Here is a 24,091-nt window from a genome sequence, read left to right as displayed (position 1 = left end):
ACAGATCAAAAAGATATTCTTTAGCCTCTTTAGGTTCTGAATTGTTAATGGAGAGTATGCTTGGCTATTTGGAGGTGGAAGCTAATGAATCCTGAATGCAAATATTTATCCCTTAAATATATATTTTAAAGAATTAGGAAGGTAAGGTATGAATACATGTTTTCTACACTTGATTCTGCAACTGATTTATTAAATTCTAAAGGAGCTATATTAATGATGGAGAACATTAAACTTTTATTTGACATGCTTCCTTGAAATAATGAGAAAAAGTAATACTTTCAGTATTATTTTATTTTTCTGAGTTAATGTATATAGCTGGTGTACCAGTGAGATCCCAAGAGAAGGACACACTGTTATAATAATGACTAAAATCAATGATCTGTCTGACTGTCTAACAGTGCTTGATGTATTGAAAGAAGTAACAGAAGACAGAGGTTGCATTGGGAAGCACTGGATTGATCTCATAAAGGATTTTTGAGCCTCCCTTCCTCTCTCTTTCAGATTACAGATTAAGCATCTTTCATGGTTTTATAGCTTCATGCTAAAGACAAGGCTATGCTCTAGATTTGGGGTAAAATATAAATGATAATAATGACTAATGGTTCAGTTCATCATAAACTGTACTAAACTCTACAAAAATATTAACTGCAATCCATTTGCATAGTAAACATTGTTATGGTAATGTTACAGATGAGCTTTCTAAGGTACAAAGTTTAAGTAACTTTCTGTGGCCTTACAACTAACAAGTAAAAAGTGTTTTATTTTAAAATCATGCATCTTGAATTAAAAGTTATGCTATAAATTCTAAGATGATCAAATTTTATGCTTCATCATAATTTTAACAGATTGACCCATTCTTTAACATTCTGTGAAACAAAGAGGTTTTTAATTTTACATACTTAAATAATTATAGCAAATATTTATCCACTAAAGGTATATTTTTATTGCCAAAAAATGTAAATATGCATACTTGCAAAATTAGGCAGTTGTTCTGATTATCTGTGGCTGCATAACAATTCACCTAAACTTAATGGCTTCAACAAGAATTTTCAAATTTACTCATAAAGCTGCAATTTTAGCAGACTTGAAGGAATGCCTCATTCTTGATCCACATAGAATCGCCTGGGGCACCTTGACTGAGAGCTGGGTCCCACTTTCAGAGTGGTTAACCTAGCAAGTTGATTCTGGCTATTGTCACAAGCTCAAGCATGGCTGTGAACTCCACGCTTTATTTCCACTGCCTGTGGGCCTCTCCTAGGCTCTCTGAGTTCCCTCCCAGCCAGGCGCTGGGTTCCAAGAACAAACTCCCCGAGAGAATTAGGCAGGTTTTATGAACAAGCCTTGTAATTTGCTTTGCTCTTCTGCTGTTGGCAAACTGCTGCCAGATTCAAGAAATAGAATGGCATGCCATAATGGGACATGTGCCTCAGTCACACACAAGAAGAATGCATGGGGAAAGAAATCTTACTGTGGCAATCTTTGGAAAATAAAATCAGTCATTGCCTGGCCGGTGTGGCTCAGTGATTGAGCATCGGCCTATGAATCAGGAGATCATGGTTTGATTCCTGGTCAGGGCACATGCCCTGGTTGCGGGCTCAATCCCAGTGTCGGGTGTGCGGGAGGCAGCCGATCAATGATTCTCATCATTAATGTTTCTATCTCTCTCTCCCTCTCCCTTCCTCTCTGAAATAAAATGTGTGTGTGTGTTTTTTTAATCAGTCATACCGCTGATAATGAGTTTCCCTGTGTTCTTCCACAAGCTATCTTGAAACCCCTCTGATTACTATGGTTTAAGAAGTGGAGCCAGTTTTTGAGATTCATATTCAGATTGCTGTATCTCATTCTTTTCTTTTCCTTTACATATTTTGCTAAAATTGCTGGAAATTTCAATAAGTAAGATCTTGCTATTTAGAGCGAGAGGACTAACCATTTATGTCAGCTTAACAGGACATGATGACTCTAATTACATACTTGCTGATTTTCCTGAATTAATTCTTTAAATTTTGAAGCTTTGACACCTGCTCACCTTCTTTGTGAAATTTTCCACCAATTACCTCAGTGGTATTTTTGACTTGAGAAACCAGTCTAAGTTTCACTACAATGCTTGCTAAATTTATGAGCTCAGAAAAACTTTGAAAGGTAGACTAATACAGTTTTTCATTCACAAAGCAGGACATATTAAAAATGAAAATCTACTGTTTATTGAAATGCAAATAATCATGTGTTTAGAGATAAACTTATCTATTAAGTGTTTTACATGTTTTTCTACTACTGAAAATTATCTTCAGAAAAATTGTCTTCACAAAACTAAGATTAATATTATACTGAATATGTAAATATATAAATCTGGTGTCTCAAGGGTTCTAAAGTGAATTTTAGTCCTATGCTAATTATTATTTCTTTACTAGAGTCCCGGTACACAAATTTGTGCACCAATGGGGTCCGTTAGGCTGGCCTGTGGGATCGGGCCGAAATCGGCTCTCTGACATCCCCTGAGGAGTCCCAGATTGAGAGAGGGTGCAGGCCAGGCTGACAGACCCCACTGGTACACGAATGGGGTCAGGGAGGGACATGGGAGGTTGGCCAGCAAGGGCGGGACCACAGGAGGGCTCCAGGGCATGTCCAGCCTGTATACCAGTAGCTCAGTTCCGATAGGCCGGACCCCAACAGGAAGCTAACCTACCAGTCAGAGTGTCTGTCCCCTGGTGGTCAGTGCCCATCATAGCGACTGGTGGACTGGTTGACTGTCTGCCCCCTCGTGGCCAGTGCATGTCATAGTGAGTGGTTAAGTGGCTTTAGCATATCATTAGCATATTACACTTTAATTGGTTGAATGGGTGACCGGACACTTAGCATATTAGGCTTTTATTACTGGTATGTAGTATTATTTTGATAAGTATCTATTTGACCCTTATGGATGTTGTATTGTATGCTACTTGAGGAGACTTGACACCTAGGATGAGATAAAATCCTTCTCATACTTGTATATTGTTTGCATTCTCACTTTCTGACTCTTTTAAAGTTATTATCCCTAAGTAGTTGAATTTTTCTCATACTGTGAGAAAATTCTGCAGAATTTGGAGAGTATAGAATCCAGACCTCTATGTTCTCCATTTTCTATTGAAGCTCAGATACATAGTAAACCCTTATACACTTTTCTTTTTTTCAGAATTGAACAGGTGTATATTGGTTGGTTGGTTGGTTGTTGGTTTCTTTGTTTTTCTGAGTAATTTGTTCTGTGTTAAAATGAAAATATTGGCATACTATCTGTGTCTACTGTGTATTACTTCCTTTATTTACTTTGCCTGCATTAGTTGCCTACCAGACAAGTCAATTAGCAGATAGAAAACACACTCTGAGTTTCTCTCCAGCCCTGTTTTAAAGCCTGGGGTTGGATACCAGGATTGTTTAGCTACGAATACCCCCACTGTGGTCTTTGCCATAAAGAACTCCAGTTTTCATGTAACTGTCGAACCTACCTCTTCTGCTTTACTTATGGTGCTCTCCCCTTCCAGGGAAGCTTTCTCAGTTATTACAAGAGTGGTGGTGATTTGCGGTGATGTACAACATAATTACCTCTTGGCTCATGCTCATTAAATGTGTTACAATCTGGGAACTCCCTCCTCTCTTGTGTTTTATTGAACTACTGGTTCTTTTCCTCCCCATGATGGCCCCAGGTTTCTCCTCTTAAATCATCAATGTCTTTTTTTAAACTGAATTTCTCTTGGATTGATTGATTGATTCATTCATTATTAAGTCTTAGGGATACATTTAAATTTCTATCCTTTACAACTTTTTTGTAAACTAAACCTATATCAGTGAGTGTTATTTTCTCACTATAGGAATGATCTAGATATGTTTTCTGACTTGGAATCTCTCATGAATTTCAGCTTATCGTTACTACCTTTTCTATATGCTTTTAACTATATTTCCCATAAATGCTGCATTATCTTTTCTAATGCATTCTAATAAATCCATGCTTATTCTCATGTTACTTGTTACTGTTTTGGGGGTCGTTGTTGATTTGGACCTAGACTTCCATGACCCCCTAACCCCGTGGTCAGCAAACTGTGGCTCGCGAGCCACATGCGGCTCTTTGGCCCCTTGAGTGTGGCTCTTCCACAAAATACCATGGCCTGGGCGAGTCTATTTTGAAGAAGTGGCATTAGAAGAAGTTTAAGTTTGAAAAATTTGGCTCTCAAAAGAAATTTCAATCGTACTGTTGATATTTGGCTCTGTTGACTAATGAGTTTGCTGACCACTGCCCTAACCCAAACTCAATCAACCTCCAAAGATACTTTCTGCGCTGCCTATAAAATGTCACTCAAATATGTTGGCTGACTATTTACACAGCCAAAATACCCATTTACAGATATACTCTCAACTCTGGACCCCCAGCCTCTGGTCTCTCCCACTTTCAAATATCATCTCACTGAAGGCAGTTATTTTTTTTTTTTTTGAAATATAATTGTGACCTGAGTGCTCATCAATTAAAATTTTTAAAAAACTTCATTTTTTTTTATTATACACCAAGTAAGACCCAAGCTTTTAGCATCTCATTCAAAATAATTTTATTTCTGACCACTTTATAATCTCATCTCTAATTTGCATGATGCAACTTGTCTTGAAACACAGAGCTTTGTATGTATATACTTAACTTCTATAAGAATTACCCTCCCTTTTCTTCACTGTCTTTCACATATTAAGATATTTGTTGCCAAAACCGGTTTGGCTCAGTGGATAGAGCGTCGGCCTGCGGACTGAAAGGTCCCAGGTTCGATTCCGGTCAAGGGCACGTAACTTGGTTGCGGGCACATCCCCAGTTGGAGGTGTGCAAGAGGCAGCTGATCGATGTTTCTCTCTCATCGATGTTTCTAACTCTCTATCCCTCTTCCTTCCTCTCTGTAAAAAATCAATAAAATATATTAAAAAAAAGATATTTGTTATTCAAGTTTCTGAAATAATAGGTTTTCAAAATTAAACTTTTCTCTGTGTCCTCATGTATTCCTGCTATAAGTACTGAAATTCTTGTGTTACAGTTGTTTACTTGTTTCTCTTTCACTAAACCATATGTTTTTTTAATTTTCTATTTGTCATTATATCCTGAGAACCCAGTCAGGTCACATAGTAAATGTTCAATGTATGTTGAATTGAATTAAATCATTGATTATAAGTTTAAGAAGTATATATTGTTCACTGAGCTACTGCATATACATAAGCATGGCTTTTGATTGCTCACTCAGAATAGAGTGTATTTATCATAAATATGCAGATATAAAGATTGCATACATATTTATTATATATAACAAATAATATGCTTATATATTATTTATATTCATACTATTTATTTTATTACTTATACATATTATAATGTTTATTATAATTATATAACCTCCAAATAACATGCAAGATATATATATATATATATATATGTATTTATACTTAATTTTAATATACTTTTAGTGTTTTCAAATAAGAATAGAGTGGCAAGCATTACCATACTTGGCCATTGTCTAGTCAAGGATACCCTTCAAATAGGAGCTTAATGGGCGGTTTAGATGAAGTAAACATATTTCCCAGCTGCCATATAGAGTCCCAGTTTAAAATTATTGTACCAGCATATTACCTTCATAATACCTTCTTTTCCATAATGTTACAAATATTAAATTGCATCCTCCCTCAGGCATTAAGCCAGTTAGTTTCAAAATGTGTATTATGGAGCTCTTTTTGGGCCAGCAATGTGATGGATGGAGAACAAAACAATTGATAATTTTCAAATTGCCCATAACTTTTTTAAAGAGAAGATTTTTCTCAAAGTAGGTTGAAAAGAAAATAACATATAATATAACTATAGAAAAAAATGCCCTGACCGGTTTGGCTCAGTGGATAGAGCATCGGTCTGCGGAGTGAAAGGTCCCAGGTTCGATTCCAGTCAAGGGCATGTACCTTGGTTGCGGGCACATCCCCAATAGGAGGTGTGCAGGAGGCAGCTGATCGATGTTTCTCTCTCATCGATGTTTCTAACTCTCTATCCCTATCTCTTCCTCTCTGTAAAAAATCAATAAAATATATTTAAAAAAAAAAAAGAAAAAAATGCATTATCTGCCATTTTTCATTTCGCCAACAATCATACCCACATACTACCAGCAGTAAATGATCACAGAAATTTTAGATCCAAGTTGGGAAAATAATGGCCAAACACCAAGAAAAGATATAAAAACTAGAATTCAGCAAACATTGTCTAGAGTTTGAAATTATATAATAGTAATTCTGAAAATGGTATATGACATTATAGTAGAACCAACAGATTATTTATTCCTTTTATCTCTAGTCAAAATTTATGTTGAATAGGCTCAACCAATATAAAAATGTCAATCATTAGACAATATGAAGATATTTTCATTTTTGTGGAACAAAAGTATGAAAAACAAAAGGAAGAACTGAATGTATTGATATTAAAGGAACAAAGTCACCATTCTGCTCAGTAATAAGATGGAAATCCAACTCTTTTTACAAAATATTAGTTTTTCAAAATAATTATTTTTCAAAATATTTATTAATTTATTTCTTTTTAGAGAGAGTAAAAGGGAGGGAGAGAGAGGGAAGGAGAGACAAATATCAATGTGTCTTGGTTGCCTCCTGCATGTGCCCTGCCCAGGGTAGGAACCCACAACCCAGGTATGTGCCCTTGACTGGGAATCGAACCCGTGACTCTGGTGCATGGGCTGATGCTCTATCCACTGAGATACACTGGCCAGGGCTCAAAATACCATTTTAAATTAACTTTAGACATGTGTTTTCTATGAAACACATTAAGAAAAAAGGCAGTCACTCAATTTGGACTTAATATTTGTAACTTAACATAAGCATTTCTTTTGGAACTCCCTCATGACTTACTAAACTGTGTAAAAACAAATTTCAAAGGTGTTCACTATCATAATATAGGGTGATACGTAAAAAATCCAAGTCCAAGTTGAGATCTGTGTGATGTTGTGAATGTTGTTTAATGACTCTAAACCTCAATTTGGATTTGTTATCTCTAAAATGGGGAGGAAAATATCTAATATATGGGATTTTTAGTACTAGAAAAGTTTCATGTAGCACACTTGTTTCTAGCAAATACTAAGAATCTAATAATATTAGCTATGCTATTATTATTTTATTGCTATTATTATAATTAATGTAATTTCTTCTCTGGCTGGGTTTTTACCCTGAAATTCATGGGAGGTAGTAGCTAATTCAAATTAGTTATTGAATAGCTATGTTTAATTGAGATCTCTTTTGTGATAGCCTAATTTATTCTGATTATGCTAGTCCTAATTAATTCAGTATGAGTTTGGTCCTGTAAAAGAATGCAATACCTTTATTGAGAAGAACAGTAGAAGCCCTATCTTTTAATAAACAGATTTGGCATAGTCACTGCTTGTGCTGAATTAATTATGCAATATATTATGCTTTGGGAAGAGGCAGCAGCTGATGTAAAATGCCACAAGGTAATACTGTGAGCCAAAAATATATCAATGAATCAAATTTTAAATGTCCCCCAGTGAAGCAAGTATCCTGCTCCCTTTCTTTCTTATTTTATGAATTCAAAAACAATGACTATCAATAAAGTTTTCAAACTGTCACACAAAACTTGCAGTTCTCCAGAGGCACCCCGGGGCTTCTACTGCTAATAAAGATAGGACTTCCACTCCCAATAATATTTAAAATTCTGCTTTTGTCCCACTTGAAAATTTAGAAAGTTTTTCATTATTTGCTTTAATTAAAGTGTTGGCTGCTAATTGTAAATTATACAGAAAATATTTTTTAAAATTATATACACTGAAAATTGCAACCCTAAATCCCCTAGGATAGCCGTTATTAATTTGATGCTTGTCTTTCCAACTATCTAAAGCCTGTTTGAAATAATTATAGTTTATTTCATTTCAAACAAACAAATGAGTTTGACCTACATACAAGTGAGCTATTATATGTTCACTAGGCTGATAGTAATTTGTTTAAAGGGATTAGCCACTGGAGATTGGAGAATTATGTATTTTGTGTGGAGGGGCAGGATCTTGTGGTCTGGCTGGGACAAAAAGGATAGGATATACTTCTGCCCTCTACTCAAATGCATATTCAAGGGAAAAAATATCTAATTGATTTAGCTTGAATAGAGGGAACAGGGAGTCTGTGATAGTTAATTTTATATGTCAACTTAGCTAGTCCATGGTACCCAAATAGTTTATCCAACACATTTGGATGTTCCTGTGAAGGCATACTGAAGATGAAAATACAATTTAAATTAGTAGACCGAGTAAAGCAAATTATCCTCCATAATGTTTGTGGGCCTCATCCAATCAGTTGAAGGCCTTACGAGAAAAGACTGACCTCCCCCAAAGAAGAGAGAATTCTGCTAGGAAAGTGCCTTCAGACTTGAACTGTAAGGTGAGTTTTTCCCTGGGTCTCCAGCCTGCCAACTTACTTTGCAAACATTGAACTTGCCATCTTCCACATGAGCCAATTCCTTAATATGAATCTATTTCAGCCTCTCCATCTAGATAGGTAGAAGATAAATAGATAGATAGATAGATGATAGATAGATAGATAGATAGATAGATAGATAGATAGATAGATAGATACACACAGATAGATACACACACATACACTCACACATGCACATACAATTGGTTTTGTTTCTCTGGACCACTCTAATACAGATTCCCTGATGAAATTGTGTTCAATGGGCAAAGGTAATTTTTCTAAGAAAAGCAAGATACTGTAAAGAATGGTAAGTGGATTCTGAAACCCCAAATACTAAGGCAAATATATAAATACTAGAGGCCCGGTGCACGAAATTCATGCACCGGGGGTGTCCCTCAGCCCAGCCTGCACCCTCTCCAATCTGGGACCCCTCGAGGGATGTCCAACTGCCCGTTTAGGCCCGATCCTAAATGGGCAGTTGGACATCCCTCTCACAATCCAGGACTGCTGGCTCCCAACTGCTTGCCTGCCTGTCTTCCTGATTGCCCCTAACCACTTCTGCCTGCCAGCCTGATCACCCCCTAACCATGCCCCTGCCAGCCTGATTGATGCCTAATTGCTCCCCTGCCAGCCTGTTTGCCCCTAACTGCTCTCCCCTGCAGGCTTGATCGCTCCCAACTGCCCTTCCTTGCAGGCCTGGTCCCTCCCAACTGCCCTCCCTTGCTGGCCATCTTGTGGTGGCCATCTTGTGTCCACATGGGGGCAGCCATCTTTGACCACATGGGGACAGCCATCTTGTGTGTTGGAGTGATGGTCAATTTGCATATTACTCTTTTATTAGATAGGATAGAGGCCTGGTGCACAGGTGGGGGCCAGCTGGTTTGCCCTGAAGGGTATCTGGATCAGGGTGGGGTGGCCTGGGCGAGGGGCCTGTGGTGGTTTGCAGGCCAGCCATGCTCCCCGGTGACCCAAGTGGAGGCCCTGGTATCTGGGATTTATTTATCTTCTATAATTGAAACTTTGTAGCCTTGAGTGGAGGCCTGGCCTGGCCAGGGTGTGCGGGAAGCTTGGCTTCCTCCATTGCTGGGGAAACCCAAGCCTCCTCCTGTTCACTCTGTGGCCGCAGCCATTTTGGCTGGGGTTAATTTGCATACTCTTTCCTGATTGGCTGGTGGACATGACTTATGGGTATAGTGGAGTGATGGTTAATTTGCATATTACTCTTTTATTAGATAGGATCATTATTAGGTATCTTCCTATAACATCCTATATGGCCCTGCACAGTCTTTTATCCTTGATTGCTGTAGATGAAATGCTTGTGTCACCCTCAAATTCATTTGATGAAATGTAACCCCAAGGTAATGGGTATTTGGAAGCGGGGCTCTTAGGAAGTGATTAGGTAATGAGAGTAGACCCCTCATAAAAGGAACGCCAGAGAGACCCTCCTCTTTTGCACCATGTGAGGACACAGTGAGATTGCCATCTATGAACCAGAAAGTGGGCCCTCACCAGACACTGGTTCTGCCAGTACCTTGATCTTAGAATTCCTAGCCTCCAGAACTATGAGAAATAAATTTGTGTTGTTTATAATTCTCACAGTTTATGGTATTCTATTACAGCAGCTCAAATAGACTAAGACACTGACCCCATCCCTATTCTCTCTCACCCGCTCCCTTACCTTCTTTCTGTCTTTTAACATGCCAGGCTCTTTCAGCTGAGGACATAAGCCTTCATGTGCTACTTTCTGGAATATTCTCACACATTCCTTTGTTTAGTTCTTCTTGATTAAAATGAATACTGAAGGACATGATTTTGATTTTTATTAGTTTAAACTATGTTGATGCTTATATGTGGCTAAAAGATGAAAATGAAATGGGTAGTTCAACTCAGGTCAACACAAAAATAATAAAGTAAATAATACTAGGAAAAATGATAACTACAGTTTGTAAGGTTATTTACATGCAGCTTCAGTTTTTAGAAACTATAGTATACACAGTTGGCTTTTAGGTAAATCTTGATTTTTTTATAAAGCTTTTTCTAAAAATCTATTATTTTCTACTGTGATAGCTCCAAACCAAGTTGATTTGTTTACTAATGTCGTCTGCAAAGATACTCTTAGAGAAGGGGAGTTAATAGACCATGAGCCAAGCAACTGATTTATTTACTTCCCAAAATAGTGTTAGCTCATGATTCCTTCAAGACCTTTACAGGAAATCTTATATCAGCCTCTGTCACCTTTTGCCCCTGCTTCTACTTTTGGTTCCTTCGAGCCATTATTCACACAGCACAGTAACTTTTAAAAGTATACATCAGTTCAAGTTACTTTCCTGCTTAAAATATTCCAGTGGCTTCTGATCAAGGTGAAAATAAAATCCCGACAGCCCAAGGGATTTACAAGGCCACACAAGATTTCACTTCTACTTATTATCTCCTTTCCTGCAGGACTTTTCCCTTGTTGCTTGGAACTTCTGAGTCTCTCTCTTTTAAATTTTCTTTATTGATTAAGGTATTACATATGTGTCCTTCTCCCCCCTCCCTTGCCCACCCCCACCCCCCACTCATGCCCTCACTCCCCTGGTGTCTGTGTCCATTGGTTATGCTTATATGCATGCATACAAGTCCTTTGGTTGATCTCTCCCCCTTACCCCCACCCTCCCCTACCTTCCCTCTGAGGTTTGATGGTCTGATAGGTGCTTCTCTGTCTCTGTTTTTGTTCATCAGTTTGTTGTTCATTATATTCCACAAATGAGTGAGATCATGTGATATTTATCTTTCTCTGACTGACTTATTTCGCTTAGCATAATGCTCTCCAGGTCTATCCATGCTGTTTCAAATGGTGGGAGTTCCTTCCTTTTACAGCAGCGTAGTATTCCATTGTTTAGATGCACCACAGTTTTTTAATCCACTCATCTGCTGATGGGCACTTAGGCTGTCTCTCTCTTCATGTGCAGATTTTGCTGTTTACCGTGTTGTAAGACACTTTTGTCAGACCTTCCAATGGTTGACACATTCTCATCAATCAAATTCTGGTTTCATAAAAAATATCACATCTTCAAAGAAACATTTTCCTACAACCCTCCCTCATGTTGAATTTCTTCAAAGAACAACTAATTCATACAGGTTAATTGAGTGGTTTTATTTGTTTTCAATTGCTATAGAAAAGCAAATACAATTTATAATAGCTCTGTTATATCTTCAGTGAGTCCTTGAAGCTCATAGCTATTTTGTGGCAACCTTGATGACTTAAGATGTGACAATGATATACGTTAGTAAATAATGCACAAGGTTAATGTTTTTATATTAGTGAAATTGAAAAAATCTTTAATGTCAAGATAATCAAAGAATAATTATTATAGGTATTATAAACACTTATATTGATAATGTCAAAGAGTTGTAATAAACACCTAAAGAATTCTAAACCCCCAGTTAGTAAGATCTTGGCAGATAACTTATCTTAAGACATACACAATGAGGAAAACACTAATTCCTAAATATATATTTATATATTTTAAGGTGACATTTTTACATTAGAGGAAAAGGAGGAACTGTGGAAATATTTAAATATGTCTCTGCCAGCCGGCATCTCTTTCATATGATTTGGGTGTCCTATGAAGAGTTCACATTTATCAGCATGGCATACATGCAATGGCTCAAAAGTTATTTTAAACTTCCTACTCTGAATGCTTATTTCTCAGTGTGATTGCTTTGTAATGGATTATCAGAAATAAGGAATGTTTTAGATTGTATTCTTGGGTTATAAATATGTTCTGTGTTCATAAGCAAGTTTATACCACATACTGTCTAAAGACAGTATATATCAGATTGATGACTTACATTAGATCCTTAAAAATTATGTTTTGTTGTATACATTGGAAAATATCCTACTAAAAAGAATGTGTGATATGACTTTCACTTGTGTGCCTTTAGATTGTTGAGTCCTAATTATTTTTACTATAAAATAGCAATACCTTTCCGCGTGTGGAAAACTTTAGAGGAATTTAGGCACACATGCACAAAAGAGAGTAAGAGAGCATCTACTTTCAAAATAATTGTGCCCCAAACATTGGTTTGTAATTAGTTGTTTAGAACATGGATTTTTTTTCTAAAAACAATTTTATTAATGATAATTAGGGAAACATTCTAGAACATGTAAGTTAATTTATCTTCAAGGTATTTTTTCTAGGTCTGTAGAAATATAGAGGCATTTTTTTCTTGGGGAAAGAAAATACACATAGAGATTCATTCACTTTGGAGAGACAGCAGTAAATTTACCGCAACAACTCTGAGTCATAATTGCCCTTGTATTGTACTGGTGGGTGGTGGGAGCAGCTCTGAGCCAAGGATAACCACTTCTTCAAGCAGCTTCCCTCTGAAAACTTGATACTTGCCATGGGAACTACACATAAAAGCTAACTCTAATGCATTGTTCTATTTTCTTTTTCTTATTACCTGTTTGGAATTGAACTAAATTTAAACAGGAGGAAATGAGTTTGCTTTGCTTTAAAAAAAAGTTAAAAAGCATTTGAAATAACGTAGTAAAATTTTCCTAAAGGGTTGTCTGGGATCACTAGTTGAATGCCTACTATGTGTTAGGTATGTTATATAAACTATCTGATCACAACAAAGGAATCTTTAGAACTTAGAGTCTAGAGTAACACAACTGAAGTGTGTATCACACATGCTTTATATATGCTACCTTTTGTCTGTATTTGACATTTAATGGCCAAGGATCCAATGTAAGTTATTGACCTGACATTTACTCTCTTGAAGTAACATGACCGATACCACCTTTCTAGGAAGTAGATGAATAGGGAACATCATCTTGAAATAAATCACAGAGAGAATTCTTTGGGAATTCAGACTGCTAATTGTCATTATCTGAGCAGTTACAGATATTCCTGTTGCTATGAAAAGCAGTGTGTTGCACTGATTTTGAAGAAAATTTTTAAAAATGTTGGTTTTATGTTATTCCTAAGAGTGATATTTGCTATAAGTTAAGTACTTCAAAAAGAGCCAGACACTACAATGCGGTTGTTGTAATGGCCACTGCAGCATTTCTGTATTGATTTGAAAGGGTGTATCAAGAAAAATGAGAAAAGATTAGAGAATTTCAATAAAAATAGTTCAGCTCTTTAAATACGTTGGATGCTATGAAACACACCTCAGAGCACCCCTTCGGGATCAAGGGCACTTAATCTTCCCTTCTCAACTACTTCCTTCCCCAGGTGTTAAGACTGTCAGAGGCTAATAAAATCCCTGAATCCCTCTCATTACCCTTTGTTCAAAGAGAGCAACTTCATCCAACCCAACCTCATGCCCCATCCGGGGCAGCAGTCATATCCAATGGCTTGTCAGTAGGACTGGGGCAAATGTACAAAAGCCCAGTCATCTGGCCTGAATTCAAGAAAACTCTCAGAGTTACCACCTTGAGATCTTCTCTGTTCATGTTGTATTTACCTGGACAGTGTTGTTTTCAACATTTTCCTCTGCCTAATCCTACTTCCTATATACCTTTACATAGTTATTCCCCTGTTTAAAAGTCTGTTACCCAGGAGACCACCCTAAGACAGTGGACTACATTTATGTTGATCCCTAAAGAAATACTCTAGAGAGTTAGTTTATTTTATATAAAAGAATGATGGAAGACATATTCTGGACACAATTAGCATTTTAACTGCATCATAAAACTCATGGAATAAGCTTGTTAATATGCATCTATGACACTCAAACTCTGATTTCAAATGTTTTGGATGAGACCTGAGAACTTAAAGCTTCAACCCTAAGGAATTTTGATTCAATGTCCAAGATGGGTCCTAAGAATTTGTAATTATTTTTTTAATGCAGAAATTTTTAGATATATATACAAAAACAGAGAAGAGTGTCATGAACTCACTATTTAATTAAAAATTAATGAGTATTCTGGGTTCACCTATATTTCCTTATCCTTCTCTTCCTGATTATTTGAAGAACATCTCAGATATTACATCATTTTATATGAATATGTTTCAGTGTACAACTTGAAATGATGCCATACCACAATCCCGTTACCACAAATAAAATAAGTTAAAGTTAGGAATTTGTACTTTTTAAAACCTTTATTGTTTAAAGTATTACATATAGTATTACATATGTCTCCTTTTTCCCCCATTGACCTCTCCCTGGCCACCCCCATCCCCTAGCACATGCCCTCACTCCCCTAGTGTCTGTGTCCATGGGTTATGCTTATATGCATGCATACAAGTCCTTTGATTGATCTCTTATCCCTGCCCCCAACTTCTCTCTGAAGTTTGACAGTCTGTTCGATGCTTCTCTGTCTCTGGCTCTATTTTTGTTCATCAGTTTATGTTGTTCATTATATTCCACAAAAGAGTGAGATCATGTGATATTTATCTTTCTCTGACTGGCTTATGTCGCTTAGCATAATGCTCTCCAGGTCCATCCATGCTGTTGCAAATGGTAAGAATTCCTTCTTTTTTACAGCAGTGTAGTATTCCATTGTGTAGATGCACCCCCGTTTTTTAATCCACTCATCTGCTGATGGGCACTTAAGGCTATTTCCAAATCTTAGCTATTGTAAATTGTGCTGCTATGAACATAGGGGTGCATATATACTTTCTGACTGGTGTTTCTGATTTCTTGGAATATATTTCTAGAAGTGGGATTACTGGGTCAAATGGAAGTTCCATTTTTTAATTTTTGAGGAAACTCCATACTGTCTTCCAGGAAATTGTAATTTTAATGTGTCAAAATAATTTCAATGATCCAGAAATACCAAAACACAAAAACTAATGAAAGATTTGGTATGCAATTCTTGCATGACTAGAGAGAGAGAGAGAGATTACTCTTTCTTAAATATATATATATATATATATATATATATATATATATATATATATATTATTGATTTTTTACAGAGAGGAAGGGAGAGAGAGTTAGAAACATTGAAGAGAGAGAAACATCGATCAGCTGCCTCCTGCATACCTCATACTGGGGATGTGCCCGCAACCAATGTATATGCCCTTGACTGGAATAGAACCTGGGACCTTTCAGTCCACAGGCTGATGCTCTATCCACTGAGCCAAACTGGTCAGGGCAAGAGAGATTACTCTTAATTTCAGGTGAGCATATTAGAATTATGCCAAGTTTATACTTAGTCATGTCCTAAAACATCAATTATTCAGGTTGCCTTCTGGTAATTATAACTTTAAATTAGTGGGTTTATATATTTTACCATTTTGATGAGTTCTTATTCAATAAATTTAATATACATAAGGTCTTTTTTGAGATGGAATAATAATCTTCAAATTTTATCAGAAAAGTTTAGGATAGGTCAGTTTGTCAGTTTCAACCCTTTCATTTGTTATTAGAGTTTCTGTCAATATCCCTTACCTTTTAGTATCATAGCAGTATCCTTCAACTTCTATTGGTTTGAGAAGTTATTTTTCTCTGTCACTCTGCCTCTCTGTCTCTTATTAGCATCAACATCACAAACAATTAAAACATTCTTATCATGAACAATAATAGCTCAGTTCCCAGATCTCCCCTTTTGTGAACCATCTAGGAAGATAAACTCTGACAGTTTTAAATCTTAGGCATTTTTTGCAGTGTCTAGAATCCATCTATAGCCAGAATTGATGGTATGTATGTCATTCCTGCTCTAATTGTGGAGATACTTCAATTATGTTTAATAAATTTAAATCCCAAGTTATTTATTTAGCATTTAGATTAAGGTAGAATAATAACTGTTAATGAAATGAATGGCATGAAAATTAGTAGTATCAATCTCAGCAAAATTGCATGAATACATAAACAACAGGAAGTACCTATAAACATCCTTTCTCTTCATCATTCCTTAAAAAATCATGTCCTGACTAGCCTCAGAACAAGTAAAATAGGCAAGATTAAATTTTGTTTAAAAATAGATAATAGATTCCCATAGGTTAAATTGGATTCCTGAGATTATAAAAGACACCCTAGTGAGGAAAAACATCAGTATTCACGTAAAAAGAATTCCAGGACTACCAAATTAGCAAACAGAGAAATTAAATAGTGGGAGTTAACTTTGCAGAAAAAATGACCTTTTAAAACACATTTTTAAAAAACGTGTGCTACACCAGGCATAACTTTAATATTCCCTATATATCCTCATGTACAACAAAGCAAGCAAATAGGCAAAATAGTAGAATTGTTCTGTAATAAAAAATCCTGATGAAGAGCTAAAGAGAAGCCTAATTACTTTCAGATGCTAAGTGCATGCTAAGGTGACAATATTCTAAAATATTTTTTCTACTCAATGCATAGATGGGTGTCTAGCTCATTAAAACTTGAAGTAAAGCTTTGAGAAGTCAGTAAATGTAATGAAAAAATATAATAAATGTTTGAAAATGTACAGTTCCTAATAATGGCAAACACTTTAGGAGTATTAGATATATTGAGCTCAAATAAAATAAAATATTTAATGTATAACATATTGATCTGGGTCAGACCTTATAGTAATTATTTGTTTTTCATGTAATCTTTATTCTAAAAGGAAATATAAGGAAAACTAACTCTTTACTAAGCACATCAAAAGAGAATGAAAAACTATAATGATAGAAAATTTTTAATAAGCAGCATAAAACTATTTTATGTTGCTTTGTTGGGTACTATGTATCAATCACTTTTTTCAGTCTTTAAATTTTGGGGATAGATAAAAATGTAGACATGGTGAAGACACTTGTGTTACCCGATGAACCAGGGACTGGATCCTCTGGAGACGCTACTCCTGAATGATTGTCTACTTTCCCTTTCAAGGCCAAGGTTTTAGGTAATGTTTGTATTATGAATAAGGAATAAGGAAGACCTACTGAGAATGCTAATGGTGGTGTAACTATGAATCAGCTTCTGATTGTGGCCAACTTGACCAGAATGGACAGCTTTGTGAGACTGGAAAAGCCAACCAACGCAGCGGAGGCTGAACCACTTCTGAGAAATCACAGTGTTAGTGTTCTTGTGAAGCATTCAGCCTTTGATTTATTTCAGACCTTTATGAAAACTGAATGACTTGGGTATCAAAAGTGATCTGTGGGATAGGGTAATTAATCACTCAGGTAATTTTTGTCAGTTCTGCTCAGAACCTTAGAATATCACTTTGTTAATATATTTACAACATACTGGAGGTGAATCTTAAAATATGCCACAAAATACCTACTGGTAAGAATAATGACGAGTATGTTTTTATGTTTGTCTCTGATTAAAAAAACAAAAGAGATTTAACAAGCATCCACACACACAGACACATACTTATAACTATTCAAAGCTTTGATGTACTGCCTTCTCTGGTTCATTCCCATCCATTTTACTGAAATTATTTTTAAATTCCTTTTTTAAAGTATGTTGTTGTTTGTTTTTTTGTTGTTGTTTTTTTTTTTTAAATATATTTTATTGATTTTTTACAGAGAGGAAGGGAGAGGGGCAGAGAGTTAGAAACATCGATGAGAGAGAAACATTGATCAGCTGCCTCCTGCACACTCCCCACCGGGTATGTGCCCGTAACCAAGGTACATGCCCTTGACTGGAATCGAACCCGGGACCCTTGAGTCCACAGGCTGACGCTCCATCCACTGAGCCAAACCAGTCAGTATGTTTTTATTGATTTTAGAGAGGAAGGGAGAGGGATAGAGAGATAAAAACATTGATGAAAGAGAAACATCAATCAACTGCCTCATGCATGCCCCCAACCGGGGATTGAGTCTGCAACCAGGGCATGTGTTGCTGCTCAACCACTGAGCCATACCGGCTGGGCTAAATTCTTTAGTACGGTTTTAATTTTGACATCAACGTATGCATTCTCCCATTCACCCTGGAGTCTGAAGAATTGGGTATGAAGTATCATACATTTCTCAGATAATAATCTTTAGATCTCAGTGCTGTGAGACTTGACCTCTGAGCCACCTATTACCTACACTAATCTCATTTTCATAAAACCGTCAGTACCTGTAGTTTTTACACAGCCTGACAGGTTGCTTCCTGATTTATTTAGTAGGTATGGTTAAATGACTCATGAGAAGGACTGGATGTTTCTGTTGGCCATTTCCTGAGAATTATAAAAGGAGTAAAAAGTAAGACATTCAAGATGAAATAGGAATAAGAAATCCTCCTCCTATTCCTCTTCAAACAAAATGATGATACTGCAGAGAGCCCAGCTTTACTGAAATAGCATCAGATAGTGATGCAATGAACTTGCAGCCTTCCAAAATACTGCATAAATATTGTGCTACTTTTTCAACTGCATCAGTTTCTGTTGGTTACCTATAGCATTCAAATATGTTGGGTCCCTTCACAAAGGTTCAATTAGTAAAGACTACACTTTCTGTCCTTTGCTACATTTTTCTCTTAGTGAAGTCTGCTTCTTCTAACTTTATCCAATGGATCTATCTTTTCATTCATCTTTCAACTTATTTAACATAATTTATTATTATTTTAAAACCTCACCCAAGGATATTTTTAAAGAGAGGTCGGCTGAGAGGGAGAAACATTGATCCATTGCCTCCCTTGTGCCCTGACCAGGGACCAAACCCACAACTGAGGCACGTGCCCTGACGGGAACTGAACCCACAATCTTTTGGTGTAAGGAATGACACTTCAACCAACTGAGCTGCCCGGCCAGGGCTATGTATCATATTTTTTTCACAATCTAATAAAGATTTTCTTTTGCATTCTACCCCCAAATGCACTGACCATTGGTTACCCACAAAAATTATGAACTGCAGCATAATATAATTTGATAAACTTTTTATCTTCTGTCTGAATAGTTTCATGTACAATATATGTACTTGTATTTAACTTTGGTATTCATTAAGGCTTCTAACATCATATTTAGCAGGATGCAAAAAATTCAGAATGTATTATAAGTATAGTAAAATATTTGCACCAGAAGAACTGTCACTGTAATTTTCCAGTGATTTTCAGTTTAGCGTGCATCAGAATCACTAGGAGAGCTGAATAAAACAGTGATTGTGAGACCTTACCCCTAAGTTTCTAAATTCAGTACGACTGATGCCCAAGATTTGGAGGTTTCTAGGTGATGCTGAGACCAAACTGAGAACTACTGGTCTAGTCATAAATGACTACTAAAATAATTTGCATCACTGATAAAAAGAACATATACAAAAGTTTTATTGAAGTCTGAACTTAGAGGTTTTCAGTAGTAAATATTAATAGCACTGAGTCTGCCCACAAATTTAAATGCTGTGGTTGGCTCCAGAAATTAAAATGTTATTTAAGACTTTGATTTTAACACCTTTAGAAAACTGAATTACCCTCTTTTGACTAACATGGGCAGGTGGTATTGTTTTTATTACCTTGATAAAAGGATATTCTGACAAGTTACTAGATATCTTAATTATTTAATATTTGCAATATTACTTTAAATTAAGGGCCTGATAGTTACCTGAAATTATATAACAGTTATGTTGTATTGGCATGGGCAAGAGTTACAGTTTAATTATAGAGTGCCTTCCTTCCAGATTTATTAATCTCCTTTATAGATGGTAGTACTAAAATTATCCTTGCTGGTGTACAGTTATCTTGGAACCTATTATAGCTAAATATGATTTAAAATACTACACTGTGGAATATTATAAAATAAATTGAGAACAAAAGGTCAATTTCTCCTAGAGGCAGATTCTGCTTTCATTGTGCACCCTGAGTACATTTAGTTATAACTTATATTGTTACTGACCACATGAAGTTCATTCCTGGAGAATATTCCAAAGATAATTTTACCTTAAAGATTTTTAAGAGAAGATATTAATAGAATCAATGCTTATGTTTTCATTTAGTTAAGTTTTACCCCCAAAAATATGAGCATAAATTAAGTTTTGAAAGCAAATAGAATCATGGTCTTATCTATTTTGCCTTTTTATAGTTTTAGTCACAATTCCAGGTGGTGTCTTTCTGAAATTATTGTTTTCTTCTTTTTTTTTTTTTTCTACAGTGTGGAACATATGAACATTGATGTTATAGTTTATTTCACTAAAAATATGGCAAACTTGTTGCTAATATATGAAACTAGAGGCCTGATGCATGAAATTTGTGTAAGAGTAGGCCTTCCTTCCCCCGGCTGCCAGCACTGGCTTCCCTCTGGCACCAGGGACCCAGGCATCCCTCGCAGCTCTGGCTTCGTCTGGAAGGTCATCTGGAAGGACGTCCAGAAGGACGTCCAATGTAATTAACATATTACACTTTTATTATTATAGATTTAACCACCACTCCTCACATGGGAAATAATCTACTTAAATAGACTGAGAACTTCTCTACCTAATTAAAGAAAAGGCTATGTTCCTTCATATAATCAACTTCAAGTTTGGAGAAACTTGACATATTGGCAAGATAAAAGTTAGCATGAGTCATCCAATAATTTGCATATCCTATATAATAAAAGGTTAATATGCAAATTGACCAAACGGTTGAGTGACCTGACGTGCACTGACCACCAGGGGGCAGACGCTCAATGCAGGAGCTGCCCCTGCTGGTCAGTGCCCTTGAACAGGGGGAGCTGCTCAGCCAGAAGCCAGGCTCACGGCTGGCACATGCAGAAGCTGTGGCAGGAGCCTCTTCCACCTCTGCAGCAGCACTAGGGATGTCCGAAATTTGTGCCCACAGGGAGTGGGCCAAAGCCGTTGGTCAGACATCCCCCACGGGGTCCCGGACTGTGAGAGGGCGCAGGCCGGGCTGAGGGACCTCCCCACTGGAGTGCACAAATTTCGTGCACTTGGCCCCTCTAATATATATATGTTTTTAAGTTAGAAAGTCAACAACCCTTGTTTTAAGCAAAGGCATTTTTAATATCTCACATAACTTTTGAGATTTAGGCAAACATTGTGAGGTTATAGACAAAGATTTTACTATACCTTCCATGGTTACTTTTATATTTCCTCTATCTATAGGCAAGCAGAAATTGAGAACCTGGACAATTCATTATTTTAAGGTGTCAATATGCAAGACCCCCTTTTAGCAGGATCATCAACAAAAGCAGATGATGACAATTCCTTGATGGGGATTAATCGATCTGGGAACAGTATAAAAGACAAATACAAATGAAATTTAAAAGGAATGTAAAAATGCAAAAAATACATAATCTATATGGAGTTCATATATGGCCATTAAAAGTAAACTTTAAAAGCAAAGCTATCAGATTTAGAGCTAGAGAACAAGTGGAAGGAATAAAAGTGTTATCATAGACCACTCAGTTCCATCTTCAGCAGTGAAAGAAAAAGATTGAAAGTCAAGGGTCAAGAGTTGAGATCATGTGTCAGAAATCAAGGATTAGTGAAGACTAGTAGGGTTGGCATAGAGATAGGCATGTGGAGTAGAGACTTGAAACTATCTTTTAAGATAGAGATGCCCAGCTCCAGCTGGTTTGACACAGTGGATAGAGCATCAGCCTGTGGACTAAAGGGTCTCGGGTTTGATTCCGGTCAAGGGCACATGCCTGGGTTGCAGGTCTCAATCCCCAGTGAGGGGTGTGCAGGAGGCAGCCGATCAATGATTCTCTCTCATCATTGATGTTTCTATCTCTCTCTCCCTCTTCCTTATTCTCTAAAATCATTAAAAATATATATTTTTTAAAAAGATAGAGATACCCAGTTGTGGTTAGAGGCATAGCTTAGAAAAGGTCTTTCATTCCACTAAACTTCTGCAGAGTAATACTAGAAATGTTGCTAATTAATTTATAACAAAAATGTAGCATCCACATGATAGTCATCTTAATTCCTTCCTAAAATACAAAGGTATTTAGAAGGAAATAAAGTAGAGAGTTTTACCAAACCCTGTGACCTATAAGTGACCTTGATTTTATTTTGAATTAGCAGACCATAATTTGCAAAGCTTCTTATCATAATTAGAAGGTAAGTGAATGGGAGCTTCAAACACATTTTCACCATAAATGTGTAATAGGTATGTGATGGCTTAATGACAACAGTGATCTTGCATTAATATCGTTTTAATAGGATATGTCCTGGAGTTTTGTCAAGACCAACTTAATAATTTCTAGGAAAGTCTCAAAACACCATAGAAAGCTTGATGTCCTATATTGTTTTTTTCTGCTACCCTTCTTTGATAAATCAGTCACCTGGAAACTGTTTTAAATAAATGTTACTGTAAACAAGTGAAGCATTAAATGTTTAAAGTTATGAAGATGTGCATTACAGGTAATTAATTTTATGTATATCTGAGATTGTTCTAAGAGGGGCAGATATAATTAAAAGAAACTACTGCTAATTATATTGGGAAAGGAGTAAGATTTGAAACAGCAATTAATAACATATCTTCTTTAAGAAATGTGTTATATCTGGAAATCTTTATTAGAAATAAGAGCTATCTCCTATCATATTAGAATAACAAGTAAGTAGAATGTTGATTTAAAATGGTAAAATAGTTTTCTTGTTATGTAAAACTGGTGTCATTTTATGTCCTTCTCTACTATAGAGCCTTTACCACAACTAGAACCAAATTTTGAAGTGTGTTTCCAAAGTTATTTAATTATTAACACTATATGTTTTGCACTTTATTTGGAGAGATGAGAAGCAATTTAAAATATATATTTTTCCCCTATCGGGGCACATACAAGTACCAATCAATGAATGCATAAATAAGTAAAATAAATCTTTTTATAAAACATATATAGGACAGACTGATGAATCTCAGAGGGAAGTGGGGCTGGAAGAGATTAACCAAAGAACTTACATGCATATATGCATAACCCATGGACATAGACAATAGTGTGGTGAAGGCCTAGGGTAGGAGAAAGAAGCAGGGTGGAGCGGTTCAATGGGGGAAAAGGGAATATCTATAATACTTTCAAAATTAGTGATAAATTTTAAAAAAATAGAGTTGCCAAGTTAAATATGGGACTCCCAGTTAAATTTGAATTTCAGATAAACTACATTTCTTTGTTAGTATAAGTACAACTATTTACCATAATACTACACTAGAAGCCCGAATTTCGTGCACGGGGGGAGTCCCCTCAGCCCAGCCTGAACCCTCTCCAATCCAGGACCCCTTGGGGGATGTCTGATTGCTGGTTTAGGCCTGATCCCGGAGACTGCTGGCTCCTAATCGCTCACCTGCCTGCCTGCTTGGTCATTTCTTACTGCCAACCCTGTGAGCCTGGTCACCCCCAACTGCCCCCCCGCTGCTGGCCTGGTTGCCCCCAACTGCCCCCCTCTGCCAGCCTGGTCACCCCTCATGATCCCCCCGCTGGCCTGGTCACCCATGCAGCCTGCAGTTCAGTCATTTGCTTGTCCCCCACTAACCCTCCTGATGGCCTGGTCATAGGCAGCCATCTTGTGAGGGTGTGAGGGTCAATTTGCATATTACCTCTTTATTATATAGGATGGGGCATCCACTAAACAACATTATTTGTTGTTTATCTGAAATTCGGATTTAACTGGGTGTCCTTCATTTTTATTTCCTGAATATGGCAGTTCTATTCCTAAACTACAGATTTATTAAGGATGTTATCGATATTCTTTCAAGTGAAAGTCTTATCGAATATTTTGCCATCAGAGAACATGGATCATCCTGCTTCCAGCCTCAATAAGAGCTTTAGGATTTGTGGTAGGAATTTTAATATCAGTCAGGA

At 36.6% G+C, this 24,091-nt stretch overlaps 1 protein-coding gene across 1 annotated transcript in view; it reads left to right on the top strand.

The window, feature by feature from the left end:
• Positions 1-24,091, top strand: part of PCDH15 (protocadherin related 15) — a gene marked incomplete at its 3' end in the record, with an annotated part of 1,266,261 nt that overhangs the window by 869,569 nt on the left and 372,601 nt on the right. The window lies entirely within an intron of this gene.

This window comes from Plecotus auritus (genome assembly GCF_963455305.1).
Source record: "Plecotus auritus genome assembly, chromosome: 9".
In the NCBI taxonomy this organism is placed as follows: Eukaryota; Metazoa; Chordata; class Mammalia; order Chiroptera; family Vespertilionidae; genus Plecotus; species Plecotus auritus.
This window is presented reverse-complemented; position numbering and strand designations above follow the sequence as displayed.